Source organism: Haliaeetus albicilla, chromosome 9, assembly GCF_947461875.1.
Source record: "Haliaeetus albicilla chromosome 9, bHalAlb1.1, whole genome shotgun sequence".
In the NCBI taxonomy this organism is placed as follows: domain Eukaryota; kingdom Metazoa; phylum Chordata; class Aves; order Accipitriformes; family Accipitridae; genus Haliaeetus; species Haliaeetus albicilla.
In genome coordinates this window covers 9020332-9041173 of record NC_091491.1, presented here as the reverse complement: position 1 = coordinate 9041173, position 20842 = coordinate 9020332, and the positions used below count along the sequence as shown (strand labels likewise).

At 48.8% G+C, this 20842-nt stretch overlaps 1 protein-coding gene across 3 annotated transcripts in view; it reads left to right on the top strand.

Moving 5' to 3' along the window:
- Positions 1 to 3406: 3406 nt before the first annotated feature.
- The window catches only part of CAMKK1 (calcium/calmodulin dependent protein kinase kinase 1), a 113665-nt gene continuing 96229 nt past the window's right edge, over positions 3407 to 20842 (top strand). For all 3 annotated transcript variants that reach the window (XM_069791449.1, XM_069791450.1, XM_069791446.1), the window contains exon 1: positions 3407 to 3517. The gene's annotated coding sequence lies outside the window, so the exon portion shown is untranslated. The remainder of the gene's footprint in view (positions 3518 to 20842) is intronic.

Genomic DNA, 20842 nt, shown 5'->3' with positions numbered 1-20842 from the left:
CTGGAGCCACAGGAGCACAGTCTTTCCATAGGCACAGCCACATTCCTGGGTACTTACACCAAGAAGGAGGTTGCTAGGGCTTTCACTGCTCAGGGCTGGGTGGAGGCTTTGCTTTTTTGCTCATGGGCACATCTTACTTTTCCTGAGAGTCCCCCATGGCCAACAGACAGCCCAGGAGCTCAGGCTGGTGGCTGTCTTGAGATGATATCTAATCGGTGATTGCAGATGAGCAGTCTTGAGATGATATCTAACTGGTGATCATTAGCTAATATCCAGAGCTGCTGAAAGAAGGCAACAGCTTTGGAAGCATGAACTTGAGGCGATGAGGCTCTCTGCTGTCCTGTTACAATCATAGAATCGTTTAGTTGGAAAAGACCTTTAAGATCATCAAGTCCAGCTGTTAACCCAACAGGGCCAAGTCCACCACTAAGCCACATCCCTAAGTGCCACATCTACACATCTTTTAAATATCTCCAGGCATGAAGACTCAACCACTTCCCCGAGCAGCCTGTTCCAGTGCTCGACAACCCTTTTGGTGAAGAAGTTTTTCCTAATATCCAACCTAAACCTCCCCTGGTGCAACTTGAGGCCATTTCCTCTTGTCCTATTGCTTGTTACTTGGGAGAAGAGACCAGCACCCACCTCGCTACAACCTCCTTTCAGGTAGTTGTAGAGAGTGATAAGGTCTTCCCTCAGCCACCTTTTCTCCAGATGAAACAACCCCAGTTCCCTCAGCTGGGGATGACTTGTGCTCTAGACCCTTCACCAGCTTCTTTGCCCAGCTTTGGACACACAAAGGAACCAGGGAACTGTGACAGAAAGACCAGCCAAATCCCGGCTCCTAAATGCCTTGGGTTTTAGTCAAGTGAAGCTCCACTGCCTTGAGCAGAGACAGAACATGGGCTGGAAGGGAGAAGTCCCAGAAAACCTGGGCAGCGTGAGATGCTGGAAACCTTTTGTGCCAGTCTTTGGTGTTGAAAATAAATCCCTTCTTATTTCTGTCAGAAAGGCTTTCTGCATTGAAAGAGAAATGAAAAAGTATTTCCAGCTGCTGGTGGTTTATCCAAGGGTGGAGAAACGCTGTCCCAACTCTCGGCCTTCAGAAACCATGGGCCCTCAATGCATCATTTATATTTTTGGTTCAGTTTCTTTGCTCTGGCTGCTGCGGGAAGGAATTGTGTATACCTGAAGTGCAAAACTGGACCAAATAATAGTTTTCAAGATATGAAACCATGGAAACATTGTTAGAATTATGAATAAAACGTGTTGAAAGAGACTAACTGACAAATGGCCAATAGTAAAAACTATAAAACATATTCGTTGGCTACTCTAAAATATGGCAGGCTCGGCCACCCTTCTGCTGGTTCACGTCACACTGCTGTTCATCTGGTCCAAGAGCCCTTCTCTGCCCCAGTGTTTCCTGTTCATGGAAGATCTTCTCCGCTGGATTTTCCTTGTGATAAGCTGAAAGAACAATCCTTTCTAGCTTTCTAATAATTTCACTGAATGTAACAAGTCTTTAATAGTCAAGTTTAGAACCACACAAGTACTGAATTTTTAGCTTGCTGGTTAAAGAAAAAAACACTTCTTTTTGTTTTCTTCCTTGCAAAATAAATAAGGGGACAGAGTATGTTGTGGTCATGTAATTAGATCCATTATTTTATTACCCAATTTAAAGATTAACAGTAGGCAGATAAGGTCTCAAAGGTTTCAAGTGAAATTTAAAACATTTTAGTTCAAAGTACTTTTGACTGAAAATTGGCACACAGAATGGACAAATATTTCAGGTGGAAGTGAAAGGGCATTAGCCCTGGATAAACCTGTTCATCTGTAGAGAGCTGCTCAGGTGCCTGTGACCAACCAGGGTGACAAAGCACATTTCTGCAGGAAACGTAAGACTTGGATGCACATGGTAAATTGCAGTAGGGTATGTGTGACTGTAAGACACATACCCACAGAATGAATAAGTGAAAAAGTTCATGGTCTTTGCAAGGCTTACAAGATGACTTTGCTGTTTTAATGATTAGTGTCTCTTAATTACATTTTGATACTTCTCTAAACACAGCGACAACCTGAGCAAGGTTTTTTGGGGATGGGAAACAAAGTTGGTGGTAAACCACAAGCTGCATTATTAATATGTAGAGCTGTTTTGAGATATGAAACCCATGGTAAGAAATTAATTTGTTTCCAGAGCAGAGGATTATTTGAGACCCACTGGAAGTAGGCGCAGGCATTTCTCTCTGCTTGTCGTCACAGCAGGAAGGAGCAGCAGTCAGCAGTGGCTTGAGTCAGGATGTGGATTTTATCCAATTCTTGCTCTCCGGCTAAAGCCAAGATCCCCTGGTGGGGACCCTGACCGCGAGCAGGGTCACAGCAGAGCCCAGTGAGCCTGGCTGCGGGTCACTTGTCACAAAATCAACATCCTCACAAATCCCACAGGAAACGCACTTCACAGCTGGGTGCAGGGCTGTAGTGGGAACCCCTTGACCCAGGGCATGGTCAACCATGAACCAAGTAGGTAAAAGAGAGTGAGGAAAAAGTAAAAGCCAAAACATGAGTCATGAAACATAGAGGGCATTTGCTTGTTGGAATTCCTTGACTGATGGCAGTGGATTAGGTGATGTGCAGCGTTTCTCCCCATTGCTCTAAGACTTCAGAAAACACTTGTGCATATGATCAAGGTTGACCGTTATTAACCTAGAGATGGAGCCTGGATGAGGGGACGCCTGGCCACACGGAGGGCGAGCAGGCGCCCCTGTGCCAGCACCTGGAGAACAAGGCCATCCTGCCCCAGGAGGTGCGCTCTCACCACCACCACCTCGGTGCCTGGGGAGAACATGGGCACGGCACTTCGGCACTGGGAAAACCACCCACACCCACAGCTGCACCGCCCATGACCCAGGGAGCAGCCAACTTGCTGCCTGTCCCCACACCATCAGGGTCCCCCACAGCCCGTCCCCACACCGTATCCCTCACACCCCAGCCCTCTACCCGGCACAACCCCCGCTCCGGGCCCAGCAGACCCTCCGCTCCCTGTCCTGTCAGCACCACTTTGCCAGATTATATTGGCAAAAATCCGCGGGTTTTTACCCAAAAGCCTGCCCCTAGCCCAGGTGTCCTTCTGGTTGGACACCACACGCCCCCGAAAAAGGGGTTTTTTTGCCGCAAAAACCACGGCTGTGCCTGGCAGGGCAGGGGCAAGCCGGTGCCCCCCCTCGGGGCGCCCAGCGCCGCCTCACCCTCACGGCCACACGGCGGCCGCCGGGCAGCGACCAACGGCCGCCGCGCGGGCCCCGGGAGGCGCGGCCGCCGCCAGCCAATGGGAGCGGGCGCGCGGGCGGTTATTTACACCCCGCGGGCGGGTAGCGGGGAGGGGGAGTTCAGGCTCCGCGCGGCCAATGGGGTGCGGGCGGCCGCGGCGGCGTGGGGGTGGCGCGCGCTGATAGGGCGCGAGCCGGGGAGTTTCGCCGGGCGCTGCAAACAGAGGCACGTTGGAGCCGAGCGGCGCCGGGCGCAGGTGAGCGCGGGGCGGCGGCGGCGGCGGGCGCGCGCCGCGCTCCCTTCCCTCCCTTCTTTCCCCTCCCCTCCCTTCCGCGGCCGCGGGGCTCCCGCGCGGGCCGTCGCCTCAGCGGGGGGGCTCCGCCGCCGGGGCGGTGTGAGGGGCCGCCTTAGGCCGCGCTGCCCGCCCCGCGGGTCGCCCGCCTTCAGCCCTGCCCGGGGCGGCGGCCCTTCACCGGCTTGGGGCAGGTGCGGCGCGGCGGGGGGGACGGGCGGGTTTACTCCGCGGGCAGCGTCCCGCGGCGGCTGTGGAGGGGACGCGGCGGGCGGGACGCGGATGGGGTCCGAGCTCCGGGTGTTGGAGGTGTGTCACCGGGCGGGGGCAGGTCGCCGCTCCGGCTGGGCTTTCCCGGGCTGGCGTGCTCGGGCGGCTGCTTCGCTTCCCTGGGCTGCGGGAGCTGCGCTCCGCCGCCGCAGCGGGGCTGGGGATGCGCCGCGGTGCCGGGCAGCCGCAGCTCCGGAGCTGTTGCTTTTACTAAGCCCGAAAATAAATGGAAAAAAACCCCCAACCTTCTAAAAACTGGGATTTTGAGAAGTCTACCGATCACACGAGTTACCTCTCTCCCTTTTCTTGAGGGAAAGAGAGGGCAGAGGAGAAAGTAAGAAGCGCGGTGAGCTCCATGCAGGATTGTCACTGCTTCCTAATCCTCCTTGCTGCCCTTGGGGATCAGTCTGAGCTCCTCAGAGTTTGGATTTTCTCGTGGGTCAGTGCTTTGGTCTGAACTGTCGTGGCCTGGCAGTGTCTCAGAGCACACACCTTGCAGCCAGACTGGCATGAAGAGGGGCTTATCTTCCTCTCTCTGCTTACCTTGGCTCTGAGGGAGAACAGACTGCAGCTCTCAAAGGCCTGTATGCTGTGAACAAGGAAAACTGCTGATCCTGCAGGGATATTACTTTCTTCAGCTGCCCTGATGGAGCTAAAATTACCGTTCTGTTGTAGTTGTTACTTAATGGAAAAGGTTTGCTTAGTAGGAAACTGTTGATTTTCTATTTACAGTAGTCTGTGGTTCAAAGTTAAGCTTACAGTGCCTCTTCCCATAATGTGTTAATTTCCTCCCTGTGAGGCATCTCTGGCAGCTTCAATTTGTTCTGGCATTTGGCATGGGATGGTTTTGAAGTGTCGCTTTTGAAACTGGATAAGGCAAGTGGAGAGCCGTTATCTCAGTTGCTTGAAGAGGAAAACTAAAGCCAGAGCACTGGGGCTGTGCTCCAACATGTCCCTGTGCATGGCGCAGCTTGCTGTACTGCACCCTGTGCTCGGGCTGGGTTGTGTGGTGTGAATCGGACTACTCTCCAGGCATAGCAATAAATTGCTTTCCCGGACTTGCTCCCTTGGCTTTTGCCTGGAGAAGGCCAGGTCTTAGCAACCAGGGGCGTAAGCACCAGCCTTGTCATTCCAGCGAGGAGATCAGGTATGTTATTGTTTGATACAGTATGAAGGCTGGGCTTTAAGTCACAGTAGGTGCTGGGCCACTGGGTCCTGACAATTTTCTTTTTTGAGGCAAGCTGTGTTCACTGGCATGAAGTGCCTTCAATGTGGAACTGTCTCCAGCTATTTCGTCTTCTTGCTTTTGGGATGTGTCTTGTGGGTTGGAGATGGCATGCTTGGAGTGGGATATGTGTGGGTGTATATGCTCCCAGGACAGCTCCTGGCCCAGGGGGGGTGGGCAGAGCTGGTCATCCAGCCTCTTCTGGAGCTGAGCTGCATGGGGACCTCATCTCTCCCAGCATTGCCCCAGAGCGTGGTGAGGTGCCCCCATCGCTTCACACAACCTGTTGGTGCTTTACTTCTGCCATTGGTTTCAGAGCCTGTGCTGCTGGGGGCACAGATACCCTATGCCCCCTAATTGCGGTGTTCATTAAACTCCAAATGTCTTTGCCTGATACAACTAATTGTCCCTGCACTAACCAGACTTTCAAGGCTCAGCTTTCTTTTGCTGGGAAGGGATTGCGGGATTTCTCTTCCCTTATGGGCTCTTGTGGGGTGGCTACAGCGGGAATCTCATCAGCCTGCAGCAGAGGAGATATTGGAAGGACAGTGTAGCAGTGTTCTGTTTGCTGGAGGAAGAAGCAATGTTTAGGTAGCGGTCACCACAGGTGCTTATGTGGTTTAGACCTTGGCTAGGTTTGAAGAGGTGGCACTATGCTGAGCGCATCACTCTGTACTTCAGCCAAGGGTCTGCTTGCCAGAATACAGCATCTCTTCTTGCCGGTGTTTGTTCCCTGAAGTTACTGAAGGGTGTATTAACCCAGTCATTTGTGCCAGCCCCTCTTGAGCTGTGGAAAGAAGAGTCCTGTCTGAAAGCCAGGTCTTCTGTGGAGTGTCAGTGGTGGCCTTAGAAGAGCCTTTATAGGGTCATTGCTATCTAGGAGCAGGGGGAGGAGAAACCTTTTGTAAGAGGCTTCAGGAGAAGGCTGGGGGGTGCTGGATGGCTTCTGTGGGCTATTAGCAGTGTGGTTTGGGTCTCCAGAGGATGTATCTGCCTGGCTGAGGGACAGAGAGGGTAAATCTGGCACAAATCGGGGCGTGCCAAGCTAGTGGAGGGGAAGGGATGTGTGTTGGTGGGGGGCTCAGTGTGAGGATTTTGTCTGTGCTGGAGTTGTGGAAGGCAGTTTGATAACATCTGAAATCAATATGTGCAACTACTCTGCCTTGGGAAGATGCCTGGAGAGAGCATACCCATTTCTGCCCTAAAGTGCAGGTGGAGTGTCAATGGGTCTGTTCAGCAGCTCAAAGCACTGACAAACACTGGGTGTAGGGGAAGGCAGGCTCTGCTTATGTGGGAGATCACACTCCGCTTCAGGGCTCTGTGTGGATGCTGAGCACACAGTGTTAGGCAATGTAACTAGGCAAAAGGTGGGAGGGGAAAATGGTTTGTGTGGGTTCAGCAGCAGACCCTAGCTTTGGGCAGCATCAGGCTATAGCAGGAGCTCTCCTGACACCTGAGTGTGAAGGAAGGTGGGCAAACAAGGCTTCTGGGTGTGTTTTTACCCACCTCTAACTTGGGGTGGGGGGGAGACATCTTCCTGCACAGCCTCTGGCAGATGCTTGCTGCTACTCAGCCCTGCCACTGCTGCTGAAGTTTGGCAGTTGGAGAAGACAGGAAGCTGAGCCTGTCCTTTTGCCGAGAACCAGTGAGGAGGCAAGTTACCCATACCTGTGGAGTACTGCATTCAGGCCTGGGGCCCCCAGCATAGGAAGGACATGGACCTGTTGCAGTGAGTCTAGAGGAGGGCCACGAAGACGATCAGAGGGCTGGAGCACCTCTCCTATGAAGACAGGCTGAGAGAGTTGGGGTGGTTCAGCCTGGAGAAGAGAAGGCTCTGAGGAGACCTCAGAGCAGCCTTCCAGTACCTAAAGGGGGCCTGTAAGAAAGCCGGAGAGGGACTTTTTCCAAGGGCAGGTAGTGACAGGACAAGGGGCAATGGCTTTAAACTGAAAGAGGGTAGATTTAGATTGGGTGTAAGGAAGAAGTTCTTTACTGTGAGGGTGGTGAGGCACTGGAACAGGTTGCCCAGAGAGGTTGTGGGTGCCCTCTCCCTGGAAGTGTTCAAGGCCAGGTTGGATGCGGCTTTGAGCAACCTGGTCTAGTGGAAGGTGTCCCTGCCCATGGCAGGGGGGGTTGGAATGAGATGATCTTTAAGGTCCCTTCCAACCCAAACTGTTGTATGATTCTGTGATACCCCTTTGTCTTCTGGACGAATGTAAGGCCTGAGCTGTCAGTGTAAGAGCCAAGTATAAAGTTGGTATGAGATAAAATGTTATTGGCTTGTGCCTTAAAAGGTAGGAAAGCAGAAACATCTGGGGAAAACTAGGTATGCAGTAACCTTTATCAAAATTCTTCCTCTTGTGTCTTTCTCTTCATGGTTTCTTCTCCTGTGATCTTCAGTCCTTTATTTTTTGGCGCAGGATGTCGCTTGCTTTGAGAAGCAAGCATCCAACGTGCAGGGAGGTGACCCAGTCATCAGAAAATATGTGGTTGAAGAAATGAATGTGGGTAGCTGGCTGCAAAAGCGGTGGGGATGATTGAAGTGTGCAGAAGCAATTGTTGGCATAATGCAGTCATCGTGGCAGATCTGAAGGTTAGTGCTGTTTGTGATAGATAAAGCATCAAAGCATTGGGTACAGCAGATAAATGAATGATATCAAATAATATCATGTAGTCAAGCATGTTGTTTTAATTAAGACAATGGTTAAGCTTAGCATGGTTGGAGAAAAATGTCTGAAATCTTCTAAAGAAGAAATCCTGACAATTGATAAATTGGGGTAGGATATTAATCTAAAAGATAACAGTGGGAAGAAGCTGCAGTGACTTTTGTGGATGTGTGGGAGGATGGCTGCTGATTTGTGGTGGTGGGTGAGGTGTAAGTATACATGCGTGTTTCCAGCTCTTCAGGAACTTGTATGTTTCTTAGGCTTGTGTAGTTGGCCACAGGTGGTGGCTTTAAGGATTGAGTCCTTAATCACAGAAAAACATGCTTAGTTAGGGACATCTGCACCAGACCAGGATGTTGCAGATTCCTTTGGAAGATGTTGCAGAATTGCCAAGAAATAGAGCTGCTCAGGCCCTGGGTGACAGTGTCAGCCCTGCACCAGCAAGTGTAGTATGTCTCGGGCCCAGAGCTGCCTGTCCTACAGATGGGGGCCCTTGGTGTTGGTCTGGGTAAGAAGTGGCACCTGGTGACAGGCATAGGGGAGAAGGGATGAAGCCAGAGATGTGGTGAAGTGGGGAGGTCTCCCATGGGTTCCTAGGGAAGGCTTGTGCCTTACTTCAAGGGTTGCTATGAATTAGCAAGTGTAGCATTTTTTTTTTTTCCCCAGAACCGAACATCAGGGCTATCAAAAAATCCATCTGGAAATCTGACTCAACCTTTCCTATTTTCCTAGTTTCCAGCTACTGTGTTGCTTTCCATCTATTTTTTCCCTGTACCCTATACAAATACAGTCATTTTATAGACTTCATCATTAAAGATGCGTTGCAGTCAAGCACTGGATAACTTGCAGTTCTAACTTGCTTAGGAATTTGCGGTCTGGATTTGGTCACTCTTCCTACTGGGTTAAGTCTTTGGAAACATTTTCCTGTTCCATCGCAGTCTTCAGTTTTATTTTTGGCATAAGTGATATGGACAGAAACAGAGGGAGAAGCATGAATCTTCATTTTAAGTGTCAAGTACATGACACTGGAGAATATTTTTTTCTTTATTGCTTTTATGTGCTGGTGTCCCTGGATAGGGAAGTTCTCCCAAAAGGCCAAAACCTTCTGAGGACGCAGCTTCTCAGTGGGCTGAGGCTTGCAGCTGAAAGGGAAGGCTGTCCTGTGGCAGCTGGGAGCTGCTCAGCACAGAAACCTGCTGGTTCAGGGAGTGAACCTGGCTGAATATGAACCCTTGTATTTTAGTTCTTGATGACACCCAGCATATGAGCTGAGTCATGCCTTGTGGATAAAGGTGTGGTTTGCTGAGGACTTGTTTCTTTTGGGTTGCTGCCCTGGGCAGACATTATTTTAGGGTGAGTACCTCTGAAATAGTTGTAGTTCTTTTTGCCAGAAGCCATGTGGGATTAATTTAGCCTGTTTGTCTCTGGGGTGGTTTCAGTGTTTCGGCAGATTGGTGGCTGTGTTCAGGGAAGGCTGTGAAATGTTGTGATTAATTCTTCAGTATTGTTCAGAGTTTATGGTGAAGTTGTTAGCTAGTTAACAGTGACTGCTCTAATTATTCTGGTGTGAGTGTAAACAGTGAGGCTGTGATGTGCCGCTGTCTGCTGGAGCAGCACTTGAATATGAGTCTTCCTGCGATATAGGCATATGTCTTGGACAGCCTTCTGGAAGTCCAGCCTTCCTTTCTGCTGATACTGGTGCTGAGTGGCAACTGTTCCCCTGAGGTCAGTGGAGCCAAATTCCATTACCTCAGTTTTTTTGCTACCTTCTGCAATTCCCTGTCTCCAGTAGTTTCCACTCATTCACACCAGTGTAAATGAGGAGGACTATGTTGCATGCTTTTCAGCTGGCAGAATAGCCTGGGGTTTTGATGGGAGTCCCTGCTGCAGAGCAGATGGGGCAGAGGGGTCTGTATTAAGCCATTGGGAGCACAGAGCTGTGTGCCAATGTGGGAGGAAGAGAGCAGCTTCCTGAAACCTGTAGTTCCTGTGCAATACCCCAGGAAAGTTTCTGGGGTGTGCTGATTGTTTTTCTCAGCCAAGTGGCTCCATAATTGTGTGACCTTGTGAGGACAAAGCATTAATGACACATTTTGGATGGATGTTAGGTACCTGTTCCCATAGGGAAACTGTGCAGGGCAAGACTCCTGATTTTGCACAACTGTGCAGATAACGTTTTCTTCAATTTCGGAGGAAAAAATTTTGTCTCTGGTATTCTCACTTTACGTGGATTTCTGGTATGGCTGTTGAACTCTAAGCATGCTATGTAGAAGCAAGTCCTACAGCCCCACAAGGCTTTCAACTGGAGAAGGATGATTTGGTATGTAGGATGTTAAATTAACAGAAAGAAGACTCATTCAGTTGTTACCTCTGGCTACAGATTTCCTTGGTAACCTGGAGCTCCAATTCGCAGATAGACCCAAACACTGAGCGCTTAGCATGGGTGTTAAACTAGGAGCAGGCATGAGGGGCTCAGCTGGGGTGGGAAAAGGAGGAATAAAGTAGTGCTGTGGAAGCCCAGGCTGAATAACACCTTCTGAGGATGTGTAAGTGTTGGATTTGTGACTGCTGTTGACTGTGGTGAAGGTGTGAATCAGTTGTACCAAGGGGTGTGAGATCATCATACCCTAGTGACCTGGACTTTAGTGCCTACATTTGCCAGTTTGGTACTGTGTTGGAGCAGTGCTCTGCAGTCAGATGCTGCTGTCCTCCTTCTGGTGGCTTGTGTTTCTCAGCTGTCCCTCTGTTGCAGAGATTATTCACAATTTTATCTTGTAGTCTTGGGAGTGCAGCAAAGCTCAGACCAGCCACCCCATAGTTTGTCTTGGCTTTACCCTGCTTTTGGATGGTGTACGTATTAACTCAAAGACTATTTTGCTGTTGATCCCTTGTAGTCATGACAGACTTTATCATGGGTGTCTGTCTCTCCTTCCCCCCCTCCCACTCTAGGCAGTAGTTGAGGTTTCTATTCTATAGAATAGAAGTGAGTCCTAAAACCACAGAAGAGCTGGTGAGGATAGGATTTTTTTATATACAAGTAGCATGGGCACAGCCTGATGAAGGCTACAGTTGCAGGCTCTCATATCTACAGTAGATAAAGCTGAAGGAATCAGGCAGGAGCAGGAGAAAAAAAATGTGCGAGCACAGCTTTGCAGAGCACTGTGTCCATGCATACCTGCCTGAGGCTGGCTCTGATTACTAGCTCCCATGCTGTTCTGCTACTGTATCCAGCTCTGTCAAGTTACTCTCAACTAGCTCCTGCCTTTGTGCTTCCTCACCATGGTACTGGCAACACACAGGCATCAATGGAGCTTTTCTCCTGCCTCTGGACCTCCTCATGTGCTAGATGCAGCTGGTGGTCTTAGCCTGATCTGCTGCTCTGATGTGGACTCTCAGAGAGAAATTGGGGTGCTCAAAGGGACCCCTGCTAGAAGAGGATCTGTTGATGTTGCTTCATGCTGGGTGTCTGCTACCAGGCCCTCCCTTCCTCTCATATAACCCCAGCATGTTGGGCCTTGCCTGTTTGTGGACAAGAAGCTGGAAGATGTGTGAGCTGCCTCCTTATTAGGAGCCTAGGATGGATGAGACCTGAGGATGAGTCACAGCTCCATTAGGGAAGGAGGCTTCCTTGCTGCAGCATGTGAAAAGTGATTGATGGTAACATCAAAGAAAAAAGATGGATTTGTCCCTCAAGGGAGTTGAGTGCTGCCTTGGAAAAGTATATTCTGCTTCTTCAGAGCTTCCTTCCTTGTCTTTTATGAATGGTTACAGATCAGCGTGGAAAAACTGGGAGGGAAGGCGAGAGAACTGGGTTTGGATACTGCTGATATAGAAGGTGGAAGCCCTGTGCCAAAGAAATCCAGATCCTTGAAAGGCAGCAGGACTTAGTGCAGTGTTCCTGTGACAAAAATTATTACAGTACACATGCATAAGCCAACCACTTAGACAAGTCAAGTCTTAATTTTGGCACTTCCTAACACCCGCTTCCAGTAATGCTGTTGGGGTAGTGCTGTTCTGTGATATTATTTGTGCTGGAGGCAAGGGTTTGGATCTGTTTGTGCTGATGGTGTGCCTACCTCAAGTGGCCGTATGAGGACAGAAGATTCATCCACTGACCTCTTACTGATGGGATGCTTTGATTGACCCTTCTATGGCTGTCAGGTAGCTTGATTGACAAAGGTTAATGGTATCTGAGGCTCCCAGCTCTGCAAGGCAGAGAGTAAAACAGACCTGAGATGAGGTGGGGGTTTTTTGTTTGGTTTTTTTTTTCCTTGCTGTGTCCATACCTCATTCCCAGGCTGACAGATGGGCCTGGAGAAGTGGAAGATGTCTGAGTGCAGCTTGCCAGGCCAACTCTTCTGAGTGCAGAGGGAACAAATGTGTGCCTCTGCCTCAGGGCTGGGATATGGGGTTACTGTTTGTGCAGGATGTGATTTGTTGAAATGCTGAGAACAAGGTCCTCTGGCTCAGCTTGTCTAATGTGCACAGCACTGGCAGAGGAGAGGCTGGGGAAGTGTGAACCTATAAAGAAAGAGGTAGAAGGAAGAGTTTTGTACAAACTTGAGAGGGCTTGGAGCTTCCTCTACAGTGCTGTCAGGTCAGCCCACTCAAGGGTGTGATGTAGGCTTTGCCTGCCTTTGTCCTGTAGTAGTGGTCTTGAACTTCAGTGCTCTCAGCTGGCAAATCAGGCCATGTTACTACTGTGTGCTTGCATGTTAGAGAGTTCAGGCATCTCTTGCAGCATGTTTCCATACTCTAATCAGGCTTCTGCTTTTTCCTTTCTCATACAGTATTGATGTGAGCAGTGCTCATAATTTGCTGTGAAGAAATAGTTAAAAGGCATAGTTTATTCATAGCAATTGCTGGGAGTCCATTCCTTAATGCCAGATAGATTGATTTAAGTCAGACTGCAGAATGGAACTGACAGTTTTGTGTTAATTTTCAGAGTTTGCTGTTTCCAAGGAGCCAAAAAGTGGCTATACTCCACCTGAATGCCACTGTATCTGTCTGCCATCCAGAATGATTATCACAATGCAAAAGGGCAATATAAGATTATGTCCCACCTGTGGGAGTCAGTTCTGTGGCACATCCTCCCAGCCACCAAATGAATGAATGAGCAAAACCAGTACAGCTTTCCCTATGCCCATCCAAACATCTGTCTGTTTGCCTCACTGTTTCTTCTGTTAAGAGCATAAACTTCTCAGCAGGGACCAGTGTTTTCTCTGTACAGTATCGGGTACAGGTGATAACTTAGTCTGAAATGCCACAGCAATGGAAAATGAGCCTCCAGATCTGAGTCAAAAACTGCAGATGCTCTGGGGATGCAAGGCCAAAGGGCTGTTGTTAGCTAAAGTGATGTCTCTGATTTGACTCCAGAGTAGCATGTTGCTGGGCTGCCTTTAGTTCAGTGCCTACCCAGCTTTCTGGGGGAAGCCCCCTCCCTTCATTCCCAGAGAGGTCCCTGGCCCTCACTGCTCTCAGGGTTGAGGCTGCTTGCCCTTGCTTGCTGCCCACAGTGGGTGCATCAGCCTCCTGCTAATAGCATGGCTGTAATGCCAAGGTACTTTTGAGTTTTTGCTGTGAGCTGGATAAGCACACCTGGATTCATTGAGGGTGTGTTGTGGTTACTGCGAAGTGCTGAGAGTCTCATTCCACTAAGATGTTGTGGAGGAAAGGGAACCTTCCAGAGTGTTTAATATTCCATGCTCTTTAGGTATGAATAAATATTTCCTTGGCCTGAAACATTGTCCTGCTGTGAAATCCATTCCAGTTTCTTTGTCTAAGACAATCAGTCTCCTTCTTTCCCGCTTTCCTTCCATGCCCCAGCTTTTATTAACCTAGAAATGTGCTGACACTTCACCATCAAACTGGTTTCTAGCATGTTAGGGAGCTCTGCAGAGTGTCTTTGCAAGTTAATCAGTGTAGCTGCATGCAAGAGAAAAGGAAGATGGCTCAGAGTTGTTATCTCCTGGAGAGTTTGCTCTTCCTAGCTGATGGCTTTCTGCAAACGTGTTTGGCAGCTCTGTCCGTGTCTATCTGTTCCCCTCTAAAGGAAGGGTGTGGGATTGGGGAGTCAATGAAGAAAGATATTTCATCATTGTTCTTTAATACATTCATTTTGCCAGTGCTCCCTCATGTAGAGAATCCCTGTCCCACCATGCAAGTGTACTGATGTGAGCCTCTTTGAAGCTGTCTGTTCCACTGTCATGACCTGTGGATCACTCAGTGCCTCTGCAGTTCTTGATCTACTTTCTTGGCAAGATGCCTGTGACTCGTACTAAGTCCCTTTCCTGCTCCACTCCCCAGGAAGCTGAGCTGTCTAACACTCTCTCATAAAAGATTTTTTTTTGGTTCATCTGCGGGATTTCTGCAGTCCCCTGATTTGGTGGCAAGTGTGGCTCTTGAGGGGCAGGAGGCTTGAGTGAAGCCCCTGTGTTTTTCAGGAGCAGGTACAGGTGATTGCACTGTTCAGGATGGACTGAGCTCCTTCCAGCAGCTGAAGGCATCTTGCTTGTACCTGGACAGTTAATACTTTGAAGCAAAGTCATCCCAGCCACTCCTTACTTGCTGACATTGAGAAGCACCATTTCTAGCAACAGCGTGTCTATTTGAAAGTGCCTGACCTCCTCTGAACATTTCTGTGGCCTTGGTATCTCCTAAGATGAGCAGTGCTGGCAGTTGGGAACTCCTGTGTCCAGGCCGAGACACCTGCAGTCAGCCAGCTCTGAGGCAAGTGGCATATCTGCTCTCCTGATGGCTTCCAACCTCACAGGGCCTGGCTCTTCCTGCCCTGCACAGCCCCATCTTCTTGCTAGACAGTCCTGTGGAGATTCATCAGAGCCAAAGGCTTTGTGGGGATCAGCTGAGCTGAGCAGCTCTTGGAGGCAGGCAGGAAGCCAAGAGCTGGAGCACATGCTGCTGAGCAGGAGGGGGTGTGGAGAAGCCTGTCCAAAAGGGACTCTGAAGATGCTCTGAGGTCACTGTTAAGTGAGCAACCACAGCAATGCTCAGTGGAGAACCTGACCTGCAAGAGCTGGAGCCTTAAAGAATGTGACAGGGAAAGGAGTGAAACACCCCTTTGTCATGGTGAAGGCCTGGGCTATATGGCCTTGGGAATCCACATCCTCCTTGCCTTATTCCTATGCAAAGCTGGGGCTGTTGGGAACACAGTACAGCTGCTGCAGTGGCTGTCACTGTGACCAGCTGAAAGTGGTCAAGGAGGAAGTGTGACACCAGCAAAATCCTAGAAGCAAACCAGTCTTCTGATTGCTGGGTCGCTTATTCAGAAACAGAGCTGGGTGCTCTCTGGGCTTGTCTGTAGGAGATGGCTGTCTCTGACCAAGTGTAAACCACAGTCTTGCTGTTCTTCCTCCCAGTCTCATTCACCATACTGGAACTGCCAGAAGCTACGGCCCTAGTAGAAGGGATTCTTGAAGTGTCTGTGGGCTTTGGGTCCCTTCACTTTTAGGCTCCTCTGAAAACTACAGGGATAATACCTCCTGGGCATCTGGGGGTGATGTTGGTGAAAGGAGGTTCCTTGCATTAAAACCAGATGGACTGTAGCTGCTCCTTCATGTAGGAAGCTGGAAGCTGTTGGGCTTGCTACACCTCTTGCAGATTTTGGGGAGTAGCTGCTCTTTCCCCTGGTGCCAGGCAGGTCTTGCATCTGGCTCTGCAGTGTATTAAACCAAATATGCTCTGATGATTAGGGTGAGCAGAGTCTCTTTCCTGTCAAACTGTTCTGGTTACAATTTTGTTGCTTGGAAACTTGTCACTTTTCTAGCCTTTCAAGCCCACCTCCCAGAGAGCATGTGAATTCTAAGTATTTAGACATATAATAAGAATGATGTAATTAAAATCCTTAATTTTATTTTTCTTGTTTGAGTTTTTAAATTTTTTTGATTTAAAGGGTGGTAGTAGCTAATTGGATTCTGGGCCAGACTTGCACAGGCAGCCGGGGGGAAGGGACTGCAAATGAGCCTAGCCAGGAAATTGCACATTTAAATATAGTTCTTGGTAGGGTCAGCAAAACACCCAAGGGACAAATAAATAATAAAATTTCTGCTGTAATGTGTTCATTTAGCTGCAGACATCATCTTAGGGGAAACAAAAAGGAAGCTTGGGAGTGAAGGGAACAAACTAAAGGGTAGGTGTCCCTTCTGCAGTGCATTTGTGTACTGCTGCAGGTCTCTCCCAGGCAGTAGCATCCTTCTCCTGTCCTCTAGGTTGGCTGGTGCATTGGCCAATTCCAAGAAGAAGCCACTGAATGGATTTTTGGGGTTGGGGGGGTGGGTTGGTGGTTTTGCTGGAGGATGTAAATCCATAGTTCACATAATGCTATGGGGCTGCTATTGCTGTTACCAGCTTTGGCACAGATTGCCTGGGTCACACTGCTCATCAGGTGGTAGGGAGATGGGACCAACCAGCACCTTTGTTTGCACTATTTGGGTTAATGGGGGACAGCTTTTGCTGTGAGGCTCATGCTTTCTTCCCAAATGGGTGGGTGAGATGGTCCTTCCCACTCCCATGGGTACTGACCAGTTTCCCTGAACTGGTATGCTGGGAAGGTGGTTGGAGTTGGTGGCATGAGGTGGATTCAGCCTGAATAAAGGGAATTCAAGGGAGTGAAGCACTGGATTTTTCCCTTTGGAAATCTGCAGGCTTGTGTTTTTCCTGTTGGGACCTGTGGCCCTTTCAGGAGAGCACATCTGGAGTAACCCCTGGCTGAAAGCCAGCACTGCTCTTGAGTTTGACTAATATGGGCATTAGTTTTCCAGCCCTGTTTGTCCCTTGATTCCTGCATGGCTGGTGGGATGTGTAGCAGAGCTCACCTACTCCTTGGTGGCACTTTAAGAACAGTGTGAATTAGTCCTTGGCAATTTTAATTTCTTGTTAAGGCTAAGATAAAGAAATACTGCTGGTAATTGGAGATGCAGAAGATCAGCTTGTTTTGTGTTTCCCAGGACCTCAGACCCAGCCCTTAGTGCTCTTCCTTTCGTTTTGACTGTCTCCCCAGGGGAAGGCCATGTGCTCAGGGAGGCAGAGCTTGTCAGGAATGAGGCCTGATTCTACATCCCTCCCCTCTCTGGAGGGCTGCAGAGCTGTTGGCTGTTCAGTCTAGCTGGAATAAGATTTCACAAAAGCTGTGCACCCATGAAGGGGTGGTGGGGAGCTCATCATCCCACCTTGCCTGCAGCTTTTCAGAGCTCTCTGTGTCATGCTCCCTGGGCAAGTTTCACAGAGTCAAATTAAGAGCTTTGTGTGCAGCCAGAGCATGGTATTTGGGTGCCTTCAAGACCTGCTGGAGGTGACTTTCACCTTGTCATTTATAAAGGGCATATAGAAATACCTTGGGATCACAGAGAAGCAGCTGAATCCTTGAATTTGGAAGGCTCCAAACCTGGAAGATAAATGAAAGGAAGCATTAAGGAAGGAGCAAAATGTTGTGTGGGTTTTTTTGTTTTTTTTTTTTTAAATCTGGGAGTGTGGTTCATCTACTGAGTGGTCAGTATGTCACAGATGCTGTTATATTTTATGAGCATTTTGAAAAATCGCACCTCACATGTCACTTGTTAGGGTTTTTCTTGCTGCTACTCCTTAAACAGACACAGTAGGCTTGTTTGTGCAGGTGCCAGTTGGGGCTAGACTTTCAAGGGAGTTCAGCACCTACTTAAATGCACTGGCCTTTTGGGGATAATTTCTTAAGCTCTCTTTTTAATGCCTGCTTTGATTATAAGCTCTTTGAGCCAAAGCTTGCCTTTCAGTGTGCCTTACAGCATTAAGCACAGTGGGGCAGTGAGCTCTATAGCCTGGCAATGGCACCAATTAATATTGAAAAGTTGTAATAACCTGGCCAAGTTTTCAAGTGCTGGTCTAGGCTCTCTTCCTGGATGTCAAAAAGGGAAAGCTAATTACAGTGTGAACCAAGGAGAACAGGCTGGCCTGAAGGAAATGTTGTTAAGGTTCTCCTCAGGCCCCAGGTCAGCCTGTGTCAAATCACAGCTGCATCAATCTCTAAATTTCTTCCTCCTTCAGTTAAATTATTACCAAGTGATTTCTTGCAAGTGTAACCACCTTTTATACCAAGAGAGTGAATACTGGCTATTTTCTCTAAATCCAAATAATAGAGGTTGGGCTGGGATTACAGAAGCAAATAGAAGAGGACAGGTTCTTCCCTTGCCCTTCCTTCTTGTTCTGTAACACTGTACTGAGCATTTGTGATGGCTTTCTGCTGACCCTGTGTTAAGGTCTACCATGGGGCAGTGAGTGTGTGTGGGGGGGTTTATCCTCTCTGACACTGTGAGATGGGTGTTTGGGGGACCTGAACTTCCCTGGGTGGCCAGCAGATATGGCACAGATAGTGCTTTCTGTGCAATGCTTGTCATGTTGCAGAGCTGAATTCCCTACAGTGTTGTGGAGGCTGAAAAAATAAATAGCTTCAAAATGGTGGTAGATGAATTTGGAGATGCTCTCTCAGGGCTCCCTGAATGACTGCTTGAAGCTGGGAGGCGCTGTCAGGGGGACAAACTCTAAACTTTTCCTTATTATCATTACTGTTTTTAAGCTCTTAATTTCTGCACCAGCACCTCTCTGAGCATCCACTGCTGGCCCCTGTTGGAGACAGAAATCAGGGCAAGGTGGATATGTGGCTTGACTCAGCATGGCTTTTTCTATACATGATCTGCTGGTTTGCTTTCTAGAAGCTCTTGATGTACATCTCAAATTTAGCGCTGGTTTAGGTAGGAAGAGCAGTCGTGAGTCCATAATGCATGTGAGTGCAGTTTCATCATTATCTCTTGCAGCTCCTTCTCAAGATGGGAGGTCTTGGTGTCAGCTAGGGCCAGGAGGTGGGACTAGAACCATGTAAATCAGAGCTTGCTGTAAAAAAACCCCAAACATTATTTAACCTGGTTTCCTTCTGAAACTAGACCCTGTATGAAAGACAAGCCAGACATCTGCTGTGTATCTCTGTCTGTTGGTCCTGTCTGCCACCCTGCCACCTATCAGCTTTTGGAGCCTTTGTTCTCCTGGACTCAAGTGCCTTGCAGTGATTAAGGCTTCAAAGATTTGTTACAAGTTTTCATGGAAATGAATGGCTGGGTAGAGGGGGAAGATGTTATGGTGAGGGAAAGGTGAGGGGCTCCAGTCATTAGTTCTGCCCATACCAGGATGAGGTGACTTAATGCTGCTTCTCTCATCTTCAGTCTCTTTCCTGCCATCTGTCTAGTGCCATTCTTTCCCTTTGCCTGCCCATGATGCTTGGTCCTGAAGGATCCTTGTCCTGTGACTGTTTCTGAGGCTGAGCAAGGACTGCTCTGGTTCAGGGCTGGGCTGCTGCGGGGGCAGTGCTGGTCAAAGCTTGGGTCATTTTGGAGGAGCAGTGGGTCAGCGGAGGGGGTATGTGGAGACTGAGCCTCAGAGCTGCTGCATGCTCTCTGTGATGGAGCAGAGAGCTTGGGGAGACTGGCATGTTGGAGGTCCAGGATGCAGGTAGCTTGCCTGACCGCAACTTAGTACAGAAACCTGAACCCTAAGAAGAAATCTTAGAAGCCTTCACAGGACTGCCAGCAAGGCTAACTTGCATGATGCCACACAGCCATGCTGTTGTTACACCAGTTTAGTTGGTGTTAGTTTTCATCATCTAGGATGGTCCATCTCGGACTGTGGTCCCAAGCCTTTCTAAGACCATTTTTCCCTTTAGAAGTTCATATGGAGAGTAAATATGGAACAGTGAAATGCCTGAAAGATTCCTACAGTCTTCAGCTGGATACAACTCCCTAGGAAACAGAATTTGTGGTGCTCTTTTTAACACTTCATCATCCTTCAGCAGTCCCTGAGCAGGCAGTGTTGAACCCCTGTTGCACAGAGGGAGGAAGATGCTGTGTTTTGAGGTCAGGGTGAACTGAACAGTGTCAGATCCAGGCATGAATTTATCTGTGTGTCTTGGATCACAAGCCATTGAAGGAGTCAGTGAGGTCTTTGCCTGTGGGTAAGGACTGGGCAAATGCAGTTTGACTTGGGTGCTGGCTAATAAAGAGTGTAGCACAGAATATAAAATCCTCAGAGGAGATTTAATAACTGGGGAGAATAATTGTAAAGTACTTCAGAATATTAACCAATGGCTGAATGCATCTAATTAGCTTAATGAAGCTGGGTGGTTGGGTTCTTTTTTAATCAAACAGATGGGCAAAACATTATGCACAAAAAATGAGATCTGAATACAATGAATGCATTTAATTAGCAAATAAAGGATAGAGAAAGGGTTTGTTTTTCAACTTGAGAAGGGAGAGATTCTTCTTCACTGAATGCTCAAAGAGAGCCTTAAATGTCATGGTTTCTCGGAAGTCTCAGGCCATTACAATTATTATTTGTAACAGCTTGGGTGTTTGAGATGGGAGTCAGCCTGGGGCTGGCTGCACCTGCGGGGAGGCGAGCGGGTGCTGGTGGCAGCAATGCCTCGCCAGCCCCAGCAGTACTACAATGGCACGGAACAATCAGTGGCTGCTTGTTGTGGGTTGGATTCCCCAAGGGCAGTCAGTAGCAGTAATACTGCTTAACCCCCTGCTCCAAAGCCTTTTACCTAAGTGTTTACATGTGATCACCTCTGTTTTGCAGAAGGGGAAAGTGAGGAAGCAGTAGCCTGCAGTTAAGCAGGGTGTAAGTTCAGGGTCAAAGATATGGTGCTGCTCAAGGTGCCCTTGGTATTCAGGACACCTGCAGAGTGTTTCCCTGATGGCCTGTGCTTGTGTTGTCTGTGCCTGGAGTTCCTGCAGCCACCCATCTGTAATGCTGCTGGCCCCAGTCAATGAGATCGATTCCTGCACTGATTTCACTGGCCTTGCTGCAGTGCTGGCTCCCATCCCTGTTGGTGCCCACTACAACATGCATGCTCTTCTATAATCTAATCAGTTTTGCTGTGCCATGGAAACCTGATGCAAATCAATGCCTTACCTCTCCAGACAGGAGACTCCTCTCTATACGAACCTTCAAGTGCTTATGTAGGTGTGTAATGTAGATCTGTAGTATCTCTGAGTCTTGCCAAGACTGGGAGCATTTTCTCCAGTCTAATACTGTAAGCCGAACAAGCCATTTTGATACTGAGCCTATAATAATAACACCTTGTAGCTA